General features: G+C 38.7%; 1 protein-coding gene across 3 annotated transcripts in view; it reads left to right on the top strand.

Annotated features, from left to right (window-relative positions):
* The window catches only part of ENTPD3 (ectonucleoside triphosphate diphosphohydrolase 3), a 32,956-nt gene that overhangs the window by 1,619 nt on the left and 16,769 nt on the right, over window positions 1-14,568 (top strand). Inside the window, exons 2-3 of one of the 3 annotated variants that reach the window (XM_032235568.1) lie at window positions 5,312-5,459; window positions 7,287-7,618. The gene's annotated coding sequence lies outside the window, so the exon portion shown is untranslated. Of the gene's footprint in view, window positions 1-5,311; window positions 5,460-7,286; window positions 7,650-14,568 lie in introns of all 3 variants that reach the window. The other 2 variants (XM_032235567.1, XM_032235570.1) reach the window with 2 other exon arrangements.

Here is a 14,568-nt window from a genome sequence, read left to right as displayed (position 1 = left end):
AATAGAGTAAATAAATTTACCCATGGTAAACAATTAGGTGAAAATTCAGATTTATCTGAAGATGGTGCTGTTCTATAGCACCTTCATGCCAATATGCCTTCAGCAAACCAGTTTTGCCCAGTATGGCAAAGGGAAATGCAAAACAGGGCAGCTAGATTGTTTTCATTGTTGCACAATACTGAGATATTATTCTTGTGTAGAAAGGAAAAGAAGGAAACCTTTCCTGATGGTAAGATCTGCACAACAGTGGAACAATCAGTACTCTCTCCTATAGAAATTGTAAGTTCTTCATCTCTGATGATTTTGAAGAAAAGGATGATTAGGTCTCAAAGATGATGTAAATGGTTTTCCTGCATGCTGCAGAAGTTTACAGTGGATAATCTTTGTGATCCCTTTCAACTCCACAATTTTATAATTTTATGAAAGATAGGGAGTGGTTGCTAGTTGTTTTCTCAGCACAAGTTACAATATATTTATGTAAACTCTAAATGATTTACATTATTACTATCTGAAGAACTGTTGATTTAGGTATAAATTTATGTCCAGATAGTAAGATGTGCACTTCTTAAAAATCACTCTTAATTTCAGAATACTTTTGTCAGGTATGAGATGGTCTTCTCCTGCACAAGCACAAGCTATTAATACATAGTTCTTTGAAAGCTACAATTTGCTTCTGCTCTTTTAATCTTAGGAAATGAATCAAGGCCCTCTGACATTGTTGAATCACAATTTTTGTCACAGCTCTAGTTTGTTTTAATTAATCTAAACAAATGGACTAGAAAAAAGAACGGACTAGAACGGACTAGAAAAAAAGGAAGCTAGGAAAAAGCAGCAAATAAATGTTGACTTAGGTAAGAACTAAGTTTTAACTCTTAAGATCTATGTATGGAATCTTGTTGGCATCTTTATTGACCTGTAAGCATACATATCTAAGGCTCAAACATCAGCTCTTTCTTTTTGTTTGGCTAATTATTGCAATTGCCACTCACTGTCAAGCTTTCTTAATCCTCTGACGATATTAGCAGAAGGAGATTGGAAGAGAAAGTTAATATATACTTAGCTGTGATTTTTTGGGGACAACCAACCAGACAAATCAGAGGCATTGTATACATTTCAATAGAGAATTGTTCAGTAACCAAGAGGACTGAGGGAAATGAGGGAGGACACACTGATGTTGCCAATGAAAGAATGTCACAATTTGATAGAAATCAATATAATTACATAAAAAGCAGGGAAGATCTAGAAATAGGAGAACCATCTGCTTACAAAGCCTGCCAAAAATTGAATTATGACAATTTTGTCAATTATTACAATGAAATATAATTATGCCTGAAATCCCTAAAGATTCTCCCTAAGGGGGATCTGCTCTTCTAAACAGTTGGTGTCCCCCTTCTCGCCCTACCCCCAAATGTTTTTTTAGCAACTCAATAATAATTTTGCCTGAACAAAAGCTTTTGGCAAAGTCATGAAATATTGAAACACTAAGTTCACTTAATGGCATTTAAGCTGCACTTTTCTGGGTGAGTTGCTCTGCATAGATTGCAAGCAAACAAAAACAACTGCTTTATAATGAAAGGGTTTTAAGGCTACAGAATCTGGGCTGCAAAAATCTAGATTCTATGGCATTTAGATAGCAGCCAAGAGAAGTATAAAATTCTCACTCTCGACTGCCATCTCCTGGTTGCTTCAATTTCTGTAGTCCTGATCCTATAACCTCAAAGGGTTAAAACCAGTGGTGGAATACTGCCAGTTTAACAACCAATTCAGTGAGCACATGCTTTGGGCGCATGCATGGTTTGTGCAGGCGCACAGCGCTTACCTTCCAAATCAGCAACAGTAAATGAAATAGCTGGGGGGGGGGGAGAAAATCAGCTGTGCAATTGAGATGAGCTAGAAAGTAGGAAACAAAGGACAAGATAGAGCAGGGCCAGGTGGGCGATCCCAGCTGATTGTCGGAGTGAACTGGCTCGCTCCCAGCTGATCATCAGAGCTACCAGTTCCCCTGAACCGGTCAGAACCGGTAGAATCCCACCTCAGCACCAGTGCTCTCTCAGGCTTCATCATTACAAATCTAAATCTAAATCCTTGGTAGACCGTCTGTGTCCCTAATATATATCATCTTCAGAATTATTTTATTTGCAGTCTTTGGCTGAACATCAGTCAGGTTAGAAAACCTAATACTCAGTTCAGACCTACAGCATAAAGGCCAAAGGGAGGAGAGAGGAGAGAAGCTAACCAATTTAAATATCTGGTTAGAACAATCTGTTTATTTTTTAACATTATGTTGGTCAGGAAGCACAAGACAGGGGTAGAGGGTTAAAGGGAGAAATAGGAATGGGACAGATAAAAGAGGGTTTTGATTTTGTATCTCATTTTCAAAATACATTAGAATTCCTTTACAATTTCCCTTTGGTAGTTATGCTATGAAGAACTACAGGTAGTTCTTGTTGAACAATCATTTGTTCAGTGATCATTTGAAGTTATAACAATGCTGAACAAGTGGGGTCCATTATGATGGATCCTTGTTAGTTGCAGTCTTTGTAGCATTCCCACAATCATGTGATCACAACCAGGTGCTTGGTATCCAGTTCACAACAGTCACAGCACATTGCAGTCACATGATCACCATTTGTGACCTTTACTTCCAGCTTCCCCCAAGGAAAATCAATGGGGAAGCTAGCAGGAGGTCACAAATATCAGACCTATCACTATGGAACACTATGACAGTGGAATATTTGTCTAACAATGAAAATTAGAATTTCTGCAACTGCATCATAACTTTATGACATTCTCTTAGTGACAGAGTTGCCAGACCCAATTTCCATAATTAAGTGAGGATTATATCCCAACCATATGAATGTTTATTTTATTTCTTTTGAAATTCTAATTTAGTTGCTGAGGGTAAAAAATGTCAAGATGGCTGCCCACACATGTAAAAAGGGGGCAGGTTTGTGCTTGTGACTACCATTTTAACATTTCTATGCTTCTATTTATTTCCCATTAAATGAATAAGAATTTTCTAAAAACTGCACAAAAATGACAATATTCTGAAATGACTGTGTTTAGCAAAAATGGAGGGAAGCATTTTTCAAACAATTTGTTTTCAAAGTAAAGGAATTATTCTAGATTTAATTTTGAGAAAATGTGATAAAGAAGGCTGACAAATAGCATTTTTCACTTTTGGGTGAGTTAAAATCACCTGTTAAAATCAGGGCTTTTTCCTTCTGAGTTAATGTAATACATGATTTCGTGCCAGTTTCATGTAAATGTAAAAACTCTGGCTGCAGGTCTTCAAAATCTCCCCACCCCCCCAAATATTCCAAAAGTTTTTAATTTTCCTGACTAAAAATTTGTAAAAAAATGATGAATTAAAAAAAAAGTAAAACGGTCTCAGGAATCAGAATTGAATTAATATAACTCCTCATAATCCTGTTGACAAAGCAAAATATATAGACTGTTTAATCCTAATAATTTATACAATCACCATAAATCTAGTTGTTAATTTTGTATACAAGTGTAATAAATTTTTCATGCACAGCAAAATAAATTTACTCAACAAATATTAAGATATGTCAGCATTTGATGAAAACTAGCTCCTTGAATTCAGTTATACTTTTCAGAGGTCCCCAGCACCGGCCTGAGGCATACCAAAAACCGGCCCATGCAAACAAATGAAGCCCCATTCATGGGATATAGGCAGCACACAAAACCACAGCCCTTTGGTCCACAGAAAAATTCTATGGAATAGATCCATCTGCTCCAGTGGTGGGTTTCAAATTTTTTTAGAACCTCTTCTGTAGGTATAGCCTGCTTTGTGGGAGTGGCTTGCCGGCCATGTGACTGGGTGGGAGTTGCTTGCCAGACATGTGATGGGGTGGGCGTGGCCAACTTATAAAATGTGGTGAAACTCACTTAATAACACTCTTGCTTAGCAAGCAAAATGTTGGCTCAGAAACTCTGGCATTTGAAGCACAGAAGTCTTAAAGCTGTCAAGTTACAAGACTCTTGCACCTCTAACCCCTTAGAAAAAAAAACCCCAGGGGTGTTCAAACTTGACAGCTTTCAGACTTGTGTACTTCAACTCCCAGAATTCCTCCTCTCGCTTTTCATCTTGATGATGTCCGGATGTGCAGGGGGAGGGGGAGGGAACTGAACTGGTTCTAAACGGCACTGTAGATTTGTGGAAGCTCTTCTATAGAAGAGGTTAGAACTGGCAGGAACCCACTGCTGATTTGCTCTAAAATATGCTATTTCCCATCATCTCCTAAATCAGTTTGGGTAATCAGAGGTATATAATTGGAACGGGGAATTCAGTTTTCCTCACTTGAAGTAATTCACCTTTAAATAAAGTCCTTCCTGCCTATTGAAGATAGAGAGCCATCTGTGGCTCTCTGATAACAATGTGATATAATATTAATATTATTTTAAATGACAAAAAGGCCTACACATTTATATCAATTTTTTAAAAAGAGCTCAAAGTATACATTATACCTATTGTTGAAAAACGCTACCAAATGTTGACAAGCAACTCATAAACTACTGCTGCAAATCTGAAATTCCACACATCTATTTTGCACTTACGTTGTTGTAATATCTTAAGTCTAAACCAGGGATATCAAGCTCACATCTTCACAGAGTCGTCACTTGACGTATTGGAACTTCCCCCCCTTCTCTAAACTGGGCATGGGCATGGCCAGCTTGTGACGCATCTGGCCTGGGGACAAGAGTTTAACAGCCCTGGTCTAAACCAACTAAATAATGTAATGTATCCCTCAAACCTAGCTATTTTAATCTGTAAATTATGTAACTTCCTATGATTAAGTTAACTAGTTAATAACTAAATAATCAATTTATGGCTTAGCGTGATGTAAGAAGCTGGCTAATAAGAAAGATTTGTGTATTTGAGGTTTATGCATATGCATTATTGAAGCTACTTGCTGTTTTTAAGCTGCTACGGCAGCGATTTTTACTACTATGAAGAAGCTTGTTTAAAGGATACTTAACTAACCTGGATTATCTCCTTAGGCTATAAAAATCCCAATTTAAAATTCGTTTCTTTTTTAAAAATGATAATTATATCTTTAACAGAATTATCTAATGCAGTAAAGGTGAGGGACATCATGCAATCAGAAGTGATGTTACTAGTAGAACAGTGGGAGTGCTGGAATGGAAGTATGCAAGCAGGGTGGAGAATGTGTAGGTATAAGGCATGCAGGAAATAAGCAATAACATTTATTTGCATCTGGAATGAATTCCACAGTGCATCAGATTTTAAAATTCACAACTTGCTTTACATTAACAATTCTAACAGCTTCCTTTTCCAGGATCCCTGGAAGGCCTGGTTCCCATTTTAAAGAAGTACTGGGAAAGAGAAAAGAATAATAGCAACAAGATGGTGGACACAGTTCCACCATTGGAAGACTGAAAGAACAGGTTATGGATAGATCACCATGGAAAAGGTATATCTATGTAGTCTCATAGTGCTAAAAAATGAGTTCATTGTGCTAGTAATGGAGGCATAAGTAAGATTGCCTACTACAAATTTTGGATTATTACAGCATTTTTTTTCTTAAACAGTTAACAATACACTCGATGGTACGTAATAAAAAATCAATCAATGTAAAGTTAATGTTGCAGCTGATGCTAGATTTTTGGAAGCAGATCATTTAAAATTCCCATAGTCCAAAACTCCCAAATTAGATGTACTATTAGGTATAGTAATAGCAATAGCACTTAGACTTAAATTCACAGTGCTTTACAGCCCTCTCTAAGTGATTTACAGAGTCAGCATATTGCCCCCAACATCTGGGTCCTCATTTTACGAACCTCGGAAGGATGGAAGGATGAGTCAACCTTGGCCTGGTGAGATTTGAACTGCCAAATTGCAGTCAGCCGACAGTCAGAAATCGTTTGCAGTTCTACATTCAAAGTACTGCTCCACTGCAGATTCTGGGAAATTAATAACAATAGGCTAAGTTGCTGAATATGGGTGGGCTGAGATAAGAAAGTAAATTATGAGATCTACTAAGGACAGGAAATACAAACAGCCACCAAGGCTTATCTCTGGTCTAGTTCTTGTATTGGTACAACATAGAATCAAATGATGGACTAATGATACCGGAGAAGTAAGCTGTTAATACTTTCTCCTCATCCATGAATGTTCCTTCACATACAATATTTATGTTGATGGAGCATGACAAAAGTGGAAAAACATAGGAGTCATTCCTATATGATTATTTTCTACTCTTCTATGATGACTTTTCAATAGGCAAAAAACATTACAAGAACATTTTCAAAGGACTCTGCCCCATTCTTTCAGAACTTCTGCATATTGATTCTTCATATATTTCTTCATGATACAAACATTGCCCCATCTCAGAGTATCATCATCCTCTTTGTAACTTATCAGAATTTTCTAAACACATTTGCCTTGGAGGGCTGGATTTTAGTTTTGTCACATCCAGGAAGTTTATTCTAAGTATCTCATTTCACTGTATTTTTCCCCATCAATTTCAGTACTCTTTCACCTACCCAGCTATCTTGCAAAGAGATTACTGGGCTGCCTTTTTTGTAAACAAATAGATAATTTGGAAGAAAGAAAACAGATGGGTAAAAAGAGTCCCCCGCCCTCCCCGCAAAAGAAAAGAAGAGATTTTTAAAGAGAAATAGTACGAGAACCAGAAAGACCTATATATGCTCAGTGGAAAGGGTCTGTTGGCATTTTATGGAATGGCTGACATTCTGCCCAGATATTATAAGTTGCTAGACTATTCCATTACCACTATTACAAGATTAATAAATAGTAGTTATCGTTCAGGTCTGAGTTATGCTGGGACAGCATCTAGGTAACCTGATAAGATCATGAGCCTGCCCAATGAAGAAGTTCAGTAATTCGACTTCCCAAAAGGCTATTGAAGATCATCTATAGGATGTGGAGACAGTCTTGGGCTTTCGACTCGGAGATACGGTCTGTAGTATCCTGAAGGACTAAACTCCCATTTAGGTCGCGAATGCAACCTAAACGTTCGTTTACGCGTACAGCAAGCATTCCCCATAGCTAAGATTCAGCGACCTGTTTTCGATATGATAATAAAGGGCGAAGAAGGAAACTGGCTCTGCTCGGGAGTGCAAGGTGCACTCACCTTTCCCTACGGCAGATTTCGACCCACAGTGTCCCCCTTGTTTGGTAGTAAAAGGCAGAGAACCGGTGGATCGCCTGATGCCCGGCTGGAGTAGGCAGCGAGGAGGGGGATTGTGGGTCAAGGTCTCTCATTTTTTCGTTCCAGATCAGGAGGCGCTAGGGCCCTTCCCCAGCGCCGATCTCTGTGCTCCGTGAAACAGCAGAGGGAGGGGCCGATAGCAGATCCAGGCGAATTTACAGCAAGGAACCCGCGAAGGATCCGGCGAATTGGCTGCCTCCCACTGCGCAAGTGACATTTTCGTCATGTTGGTCCTGGTCTCCGATCCTTGCCCACCTACTGTTTAGCTCGATGAGTTCCTGGCCCGATTTGAGCGACCTTCCTTTGCCTCCCACCGCTCAAGATATAAGACAGATCCAGTGAAGCCTCCCGTATCCTGGCCAGCAGTAACAGTGTCCTGACCGCTGCTCCTGAGAAAAGTAGGGGACTGGTTTTTCTGTGAGCAATCAGGTGTGTATGTTTGTGTGTGTGAGAGAGAGATTCGCTATTGAAGATTAGCAGAGGGAGAGAGCCGCTGCGTTTCTGTGCAGATGGTCTGATTTGGAAGGACTGAAGGAGAGAATGTAGGATGCTGTACATCCAGGGCAGCCTTTCCCAACACGCACCTTCTATATTTGTTAAGAAAAGATTGTCGTCATCACCAATAGTGTATAGGGCATTGTAATCTCTATACAGTGTGGGGGAAAATTAATAAAGAAAAGTGAAAAACACAGGAAGGCATATCTATATGGCCTGTGTCTGCCCAGAGGTTTGTAGGATTCATAGACCTGGAGAAAACCCCTTCAGTAATTGATGAATTGTCCTTAAATCTAGATCTAAAAGATTTGAAGAATGTTCAGACAGAGATTCAGCCAAAATAATAAAAGCTTAATAAATTTAGATACATCAGGCATATTTTTTAAAGAGCAAATTTTGGTCAATATAAGCAATATAAAGTTGCTTAACCATTTGAAACATTTTTTAAAGATGAAAATTGCTGTTTTTAGCCTTGACTTAAAGATTGCCATTCTTCAAATGCTTCTCCACGATGAATGTTAGAATTATGCTTAGGGATAACATGGGTGATGACTAAGTATATTTTAGGTTAGATTTTGACTTAACTTTCATATGCAGGCTTTGTCCTGATAAATTAACTACTTAAGAGCTTCCTGGCCTACTAATACCCATACCATCAAAGAGGTTATTCAATCTCCAATGGCTCATTAATGACAGCAATCAATGCTTGATCTTAATCCCAGACTACATAAAAGCAACTACAAATCTGTTTTATGATTCCTTTACACACATATATTCTCCACTTGTCTCCTTCTCTTTCTTTTTCATCAAAACATGGAACATAGAGATCTTTTTATGTCACTTAATTGCTTGTGCACATATATAGAGAATTCCCATGATACACACTTCCTGTTTCTGATGCAGACATGCTTGCTCCTCATCACACATTCCTGTATATGTTTTTTATTTCATCTAAACAGTTCCTATAATATGGAACATGGAATTTGTTCACGCGCATGTTCTAACACACACTTTTGCTTTTACTTTCTCAAAACGTCATTTTGCATGAATAAATAGAAATCCTTTTGTGTATATCTTTTGTGTTCCTCCTCTCTTAAGCACTCATTTATCATCCCTTTTCTACTATAGCTTTCTACATTTGTTGCCCTATATTTTAAAAGGAGAGAATAAACTATCACATCTTATACCTGAATTTTTATGCTCACTGACAAAAAGTTTTTGTAGGAAGCATTGTGCTTGTTTTAAAGTTATCTGAGAACAGGTGAGAGCAGCAACATGTAACCTTGGATTACAGTTTTGGAAAACAGATGGAGGACTTTTTTTGTTCCCAGTGAAGCCCCTTGCTTTACTAGGTCCCACATTCCTTGTTGTATCTACATATGCTAGGTAAGTGGAATGAACTTTACCATTCAGATGCACAAGGAGGGAATCCTCCTTCCAAATTTAAAGGATTAAAAATGTTTTCCCCTGCTAGGCCATTTCCTCCTGCTCCCCAAGAGTTACCATTTTTATGTCTTTTCTCTGCTGTCTCCTACCTGTAATCTGAAATGCAGCAATTTTCTATTCTAAGACATGTTCAGACCAAGTCTCAGTAATACCTGCTTCACCCGTTTGCAAAATTCATTTATTAATACCTCTCTTCTCTACTTCCCAACTTTTCCAAAGTCCCTCCTTCTATTGGTTGTTGCTAATCTTATTTGTAGGTATCAAATTGTTTTGACATCAAAATAACTTGCATTTCTTCTTTTTTTTAAAAAAAAAGTATATTTTTTTGTTAAAAAAAATGTTGAACAAACATTTCTTCTGCTATGTAGCTTGAACAAAAAGAGATGTCTTCTGTGTTGTCCAATTAGCCCTATGAAGAAACAAGTTAGTACTAATGATAGAGGGGCCTCTGATCCAGTTCAACTGATGCAATGTATGTTTCTTTAAGCAGATGTATTTAACTCAACATTTGTTGAGTTCATAGTGCAATATAAGCAAGCTAATTTCATAGGGGATGACATTTTTCAATTTCATGAAATCCAGGAAACAAATATTTTCCTAGGTAGCTAGTCACTTGTAATTGAATTAAGAGTTTAGAGCTGGTTGTACTATCTTTGTTTAATCTTATATTCCTCTCTGATATTAATAATTAAATGTAAAAGGCTTGAAATTTTAGCTATTTTTAAAACAGCTATTGTTTTCATGGAGATGGAGATGGTTAATAATATTAATAATCTAGCCAGAATATTGCTACTTCTTTTATGTAGTCTTGTAATCTCCTATAGAAAACACCTCTTCAATAAGCCTGGGGGGTGGGCATAGCCCCCCCCCCCCCCGGACCTTTGGCGCAATGTAGATACCTGTAAGTCTAAGCATGGAAGCAAGGTGGAGACTAAGGCAGGTGATCCGGATGTGCTGCTGGCTGCCTGGCGCAGAGGAGACTTGCAAGGGGATTGTGTGGCAGCATCGGCAGCAGGAGGCAGAGGCATGGGGGAGGGAGCAGATGATTCCAATGCCCCCATGTGGGCGTCTGCTTGGTGCGGCGGTGAACAAGCCAAGAGCTAATGGGATTGAGTGGGTGACATATTGGGATTGTCTGCCTCCCCCCACCCCCTGTTCCTCTGCCTCCTCCTGGCTATGCCACACAATTTTTGCCCAGAGGGAGAAGAAGCTTCACCTGCTTGCAAATGGGATGATCCATTTCAAAGCGTCCCATTTGCAAACAGATATATTTTTGAGTCATCCTCATTTCTCCATCAGAACGGAGTGTTTTGCCTGGCTGCATTGCTCAGCCTCCTGCTCCAGTACTCCGCCAGCACCAGAAAACGTGAGCTGGTGGCTACGTGAGCTCCTGCTGCACATGGCTGGTGGTGCTTCTGCCAGTAGTCAGTTATCAGGGTGTGGAGCCACAGGAGTCCTGAGGTAAGCTGGTGTGCATGTCGGGCAGCTCCATCCCCCCCGACTTACAGCGGTGGCACTCAAAAAAATTAAGACACCCGCCAAAATAAGCCCCAGTGCTTATTTTGGGGGCCAAAAGACAATAAGACTGGGTCTTATTTTCAGGGAAACACAGTAATTAGTGAGGAGTATCTGGAAAATATCAAATGTGGACAGATTAATTTTTCCTTAGCCACCCCTGCCACTGCCTGGCTGTTCTTTTGGCTTCTGGGGATTTTTCTCATGGAATTTTCTGATCAGCCTGTCTGCTCTTATGTTTTGACTCTTCACCCAAATGGCTGCTGAAAAGGGATAACCCTTCCACTGTACTAAGTACTGTAACCCCCCCTTGTACAGTCTAGAATCTAGGATTCTTTTTACTTCGTAATGGGTCTCTCCATGTAGTGCAATGGGACCTGGGGCTTCCCGAGTCACTGGCCTTAGCTTCGAACCTATCACTGGCTTCAAAAAAAAAAAAAAAAACTACTGTGGAAGAGCAGATGTATTTTCCCCAACAGGCATGGGAGTTTCAGCTCCACCATGACTGAGTTAATGATTTTTACACTGGGAAAAGGTCCTATAAACATAGGACACAGCTTTTACAGGGCAGGTGTTTGGAGGAAGGGTAAACTTTCCTATGTAAAAAGTCTTGGGGGGGGGGGTCACTTTTTGTCTATCTGCTCCTTTTGCATCTCTCAATGGCTTTGGTGAGTGCCCATTTTACATTCCCACAAGCCTCCTGCAGTGAGTCTATCCATTTAGTCAGGGTTATTGAGGAAGGGGACTCCTGAGAGAATTCGGGCATTGGGACAAACTCCACTCTGTGGCCACCTTGAAAGGCATTAAAACCCATGCTGCTGTGTACAGTTGTTGTATGCCACCTCAGCAAATGGTAACAGGTCAGCTCAATTGGTTTGCTTGCATGTGCAATAGTGCAACACACCATGTAGCATCCTGCCACAAGTGGCAGCATGGGTGTGACGAACCTCAGAGTATCCTGCTGTGAGTGGTAGCACTGGTGCAATGAGTCTCACTGTTTTCCACTGCAAGCAGCGGCATACCTTACACATAGTTGGCTCACATTCTTTTCTGCCTTCTCAGAAGGGAAACAAGACTGAAATGAAATGCAGTCAAGTGGAAATGGAGTGTACTTAGAGGAATATAGCCAAAAGGAAAAGGATAGCTGATGGTAGCTTTTTAAAACATTACTTCTTCAAAAAAAATCCTCCAGAAATTAAAACTGTTTTAATCAGCTGAAAAACAGCTCAGAGACAGCTTTACAGCTTGGAGACAAGTTTGCACAGGCTGTGAGTGGCCACAGAAGAAGTTGGGCAGTAGCATGATAGGTGTTGGGGCATGCGAGGCCTGGCTGCAGAGGTCCTAAGGTAAGCAGGTAAGACATCTCCCAAAAAGAAGACCTGCTGCTTATTTTGGGGGCCAAAAGAAAATAAGACCGGGTCTTATTTTCGGGAAGTATGGTATCCCAGCATAGGCAATCCATTGATATTCTAAACCTTATTACCTAGCTACTTTATTTATGATTAATTTAATTATGCTTTAATAAATCAAACCAAGGGTTTTTTTCTGGATTTTCACAATATGTTTACCCATAAATGAACAACTTGCTTTGGATTTTCACAAAATGCTAGGCTAAAATCTCACAACCTGGTATTTCATTATGTTATCTGAAGACATAATGCCCTTTTAAACAATTGTTTTAAACTTGGTGGATGTTTGCCCTGCTGAAAAAGCTGTAAAAGCTAATTAGTCTGAATTTACTGAGGCAATATAAATAATGGGAATACTGCAATTTTCTTCATTAACACAATTAGGGTAACAAGTAGAACAACGTTTCTTATAGATTGCAACATAATACTTGAGTGCTGGTGCAATTGCAATTGAAAGTGAGAACCTGGAAGTAATTGTTAACATTTGCATTTTTATGATACAGGCCCTATTTAATCTCTATTCAAATAATGATAACCAAATATATACAAAGAGAGTTAATTGGTTGACTGGAACTCCTGATTTATCTCAGATTGGTAAAGGGATTCTGTAGAGAAAGCCATTCTCATAGATCTAGATTGACATGGTCATAGTTCTGAATCTTACTCATTGAATCGAAAAACAGGCATTTCTGGAGGTGGGAGAGCTTCCATAATTCCATGCTATGGGGGAAAGCAGGGATTCCTTCTCAATTTTATAAAAGAGACAATTCTAGCCAGGCTGCTTCACAAATCTGAGATTCAAATCCATTCTCAGGATGTATCCTGGGAGAAATATAGCAATCTTTTCTGCTCCTTTTCTCTTTAGCACATTCTCTTGACATATATGTCAAGAGATCCATACACTTGGAGGTATTTGGCAGCATGGAATATAGCTATATCATAGAATCTAGTGCATCAAAGGAATCTGAAAACTTGCAATCTTATTATAAATAATTGGTAAAAATAATTTATCTTATGATTGTTATGACATATATAAAATGTGAACTAATGATGATAATGATAATAATAATAAAGCTGGATTGTGCAATTCCTGAATAAAGCAGAATAGAAGAGAAATAATAGTTACAAAACACACAGACCTGAAAATAGAAGTAGAATGACTATGGGAAAAGAAAACAAAGATAGGTCCTTATTTAATTCCAAAATTTCCGGAACACCATCATCATCAGTCAATTACAAAAGGCAGCTTTACCTGGAACAGCTTATATCCTGTAACACTATTGAACATTCACATCTACCAATCCCAGGCGCTTGGAAGGACTTGATAGGTGGATTAAAATGCAAATCTAATCTACACATCAGACAACCAATCCTAATAATATGCAATTATCATATACTTTTTCATTCTTGCCATAGCCATGCAAAATGTATTCACATATATGAATAAGCTATTGGCAAATACACACAGCAGACAAGACTATCACAGTATCTTGAATTGCTTAGAGGTGGCATTTTAAAAATAATAATTTCTAGAGTGCATCCATTTGGGGAAAGCTTCTGTGGACATTAACCATGATGTTGGTTCACTTATTTGCCTATGCCCATCATTCAATGACATGCATGTTATCATCTAGGTTTTAATTCAGATATAATCTGAAATCCTCTTTATAGCATGTAAAAAAGTTGCAGATCAGACAAATCAAAATTACAACATCTACTTGTTAAATGTTTGCTCAACAAGACAGAAGTTCTTTAGTGAAAAAAAGAAGGCAATTCTAGCAGATAACAATATATCTATTATACTGTATATGCAATAAAATATATCTATTATACAACTAATTCAGTCTTTCCAGCTAAGGCCTTTCAGATGTCCAAGGAATTTTGGAAGTTGTCATGTTATCTATACAGATAAAACCATTCAAGACAGAGGAGAGCTAACGTCGCGACGGCACAACGTGCAATCTTGGTGCTCTGAGATCGCAGTCAAATTTCTGCCACTGGACAGTCCATTTGGACCTAAACCGTCCCGCAGAGATGGTGATTGAGAAAGGCACCTCCTGCTGATCTCAGGGATACCGCAAAGTTCCTGAAAGATCCAGGAATAGCCCTTTTTTTCTGGCAACAGAAATGCAGCTAATGAAGCTGCTGAAGTTGGGACAGCTCTGGAACGGGAAGAAAGTGGAAAGAAAAAGTGTGTCGAATTGGTGAGGAAATTTTATTATTAAAGGAAGAGACTACCCAAGAAAAAAAATTAAGTTAAAATTGAAGACAGAAGACTGTAGGCGGCAAGATTGATCTGCATTAAACTTAGTGTTATCCAGTTTCTATTTTTTTTCCATGGGTGGAACTTTTGCAGGGGCTCCCTATTTTTTAAACTGAATGGATTAATTCTTTCTTCTTTTTTTACTTTTGCTTATACCTATGGATTAAAATTCTCCTTTGTTATTATGCTTGATTTGATTGATTTGATTGTTTTTGATCTC

The sequence above is a fragment of the Thamnophis elegans genome, chromosome Z (genome assembly GCF_009769535.1).
Source record: "Thamnophis elegans isolate rThaEle1 chromosome Z, rThaEle1.pri, whole genome shotgun sequence".
NCBI lineage: Eukaryota > Metazoa > Chordata > Lepidosauria > Squamata > Colubridae > Thamnophis > Thamnophis elegans.
This window is presented reverse-complemented; position numbering and strand designations above follow the sequence as displayed.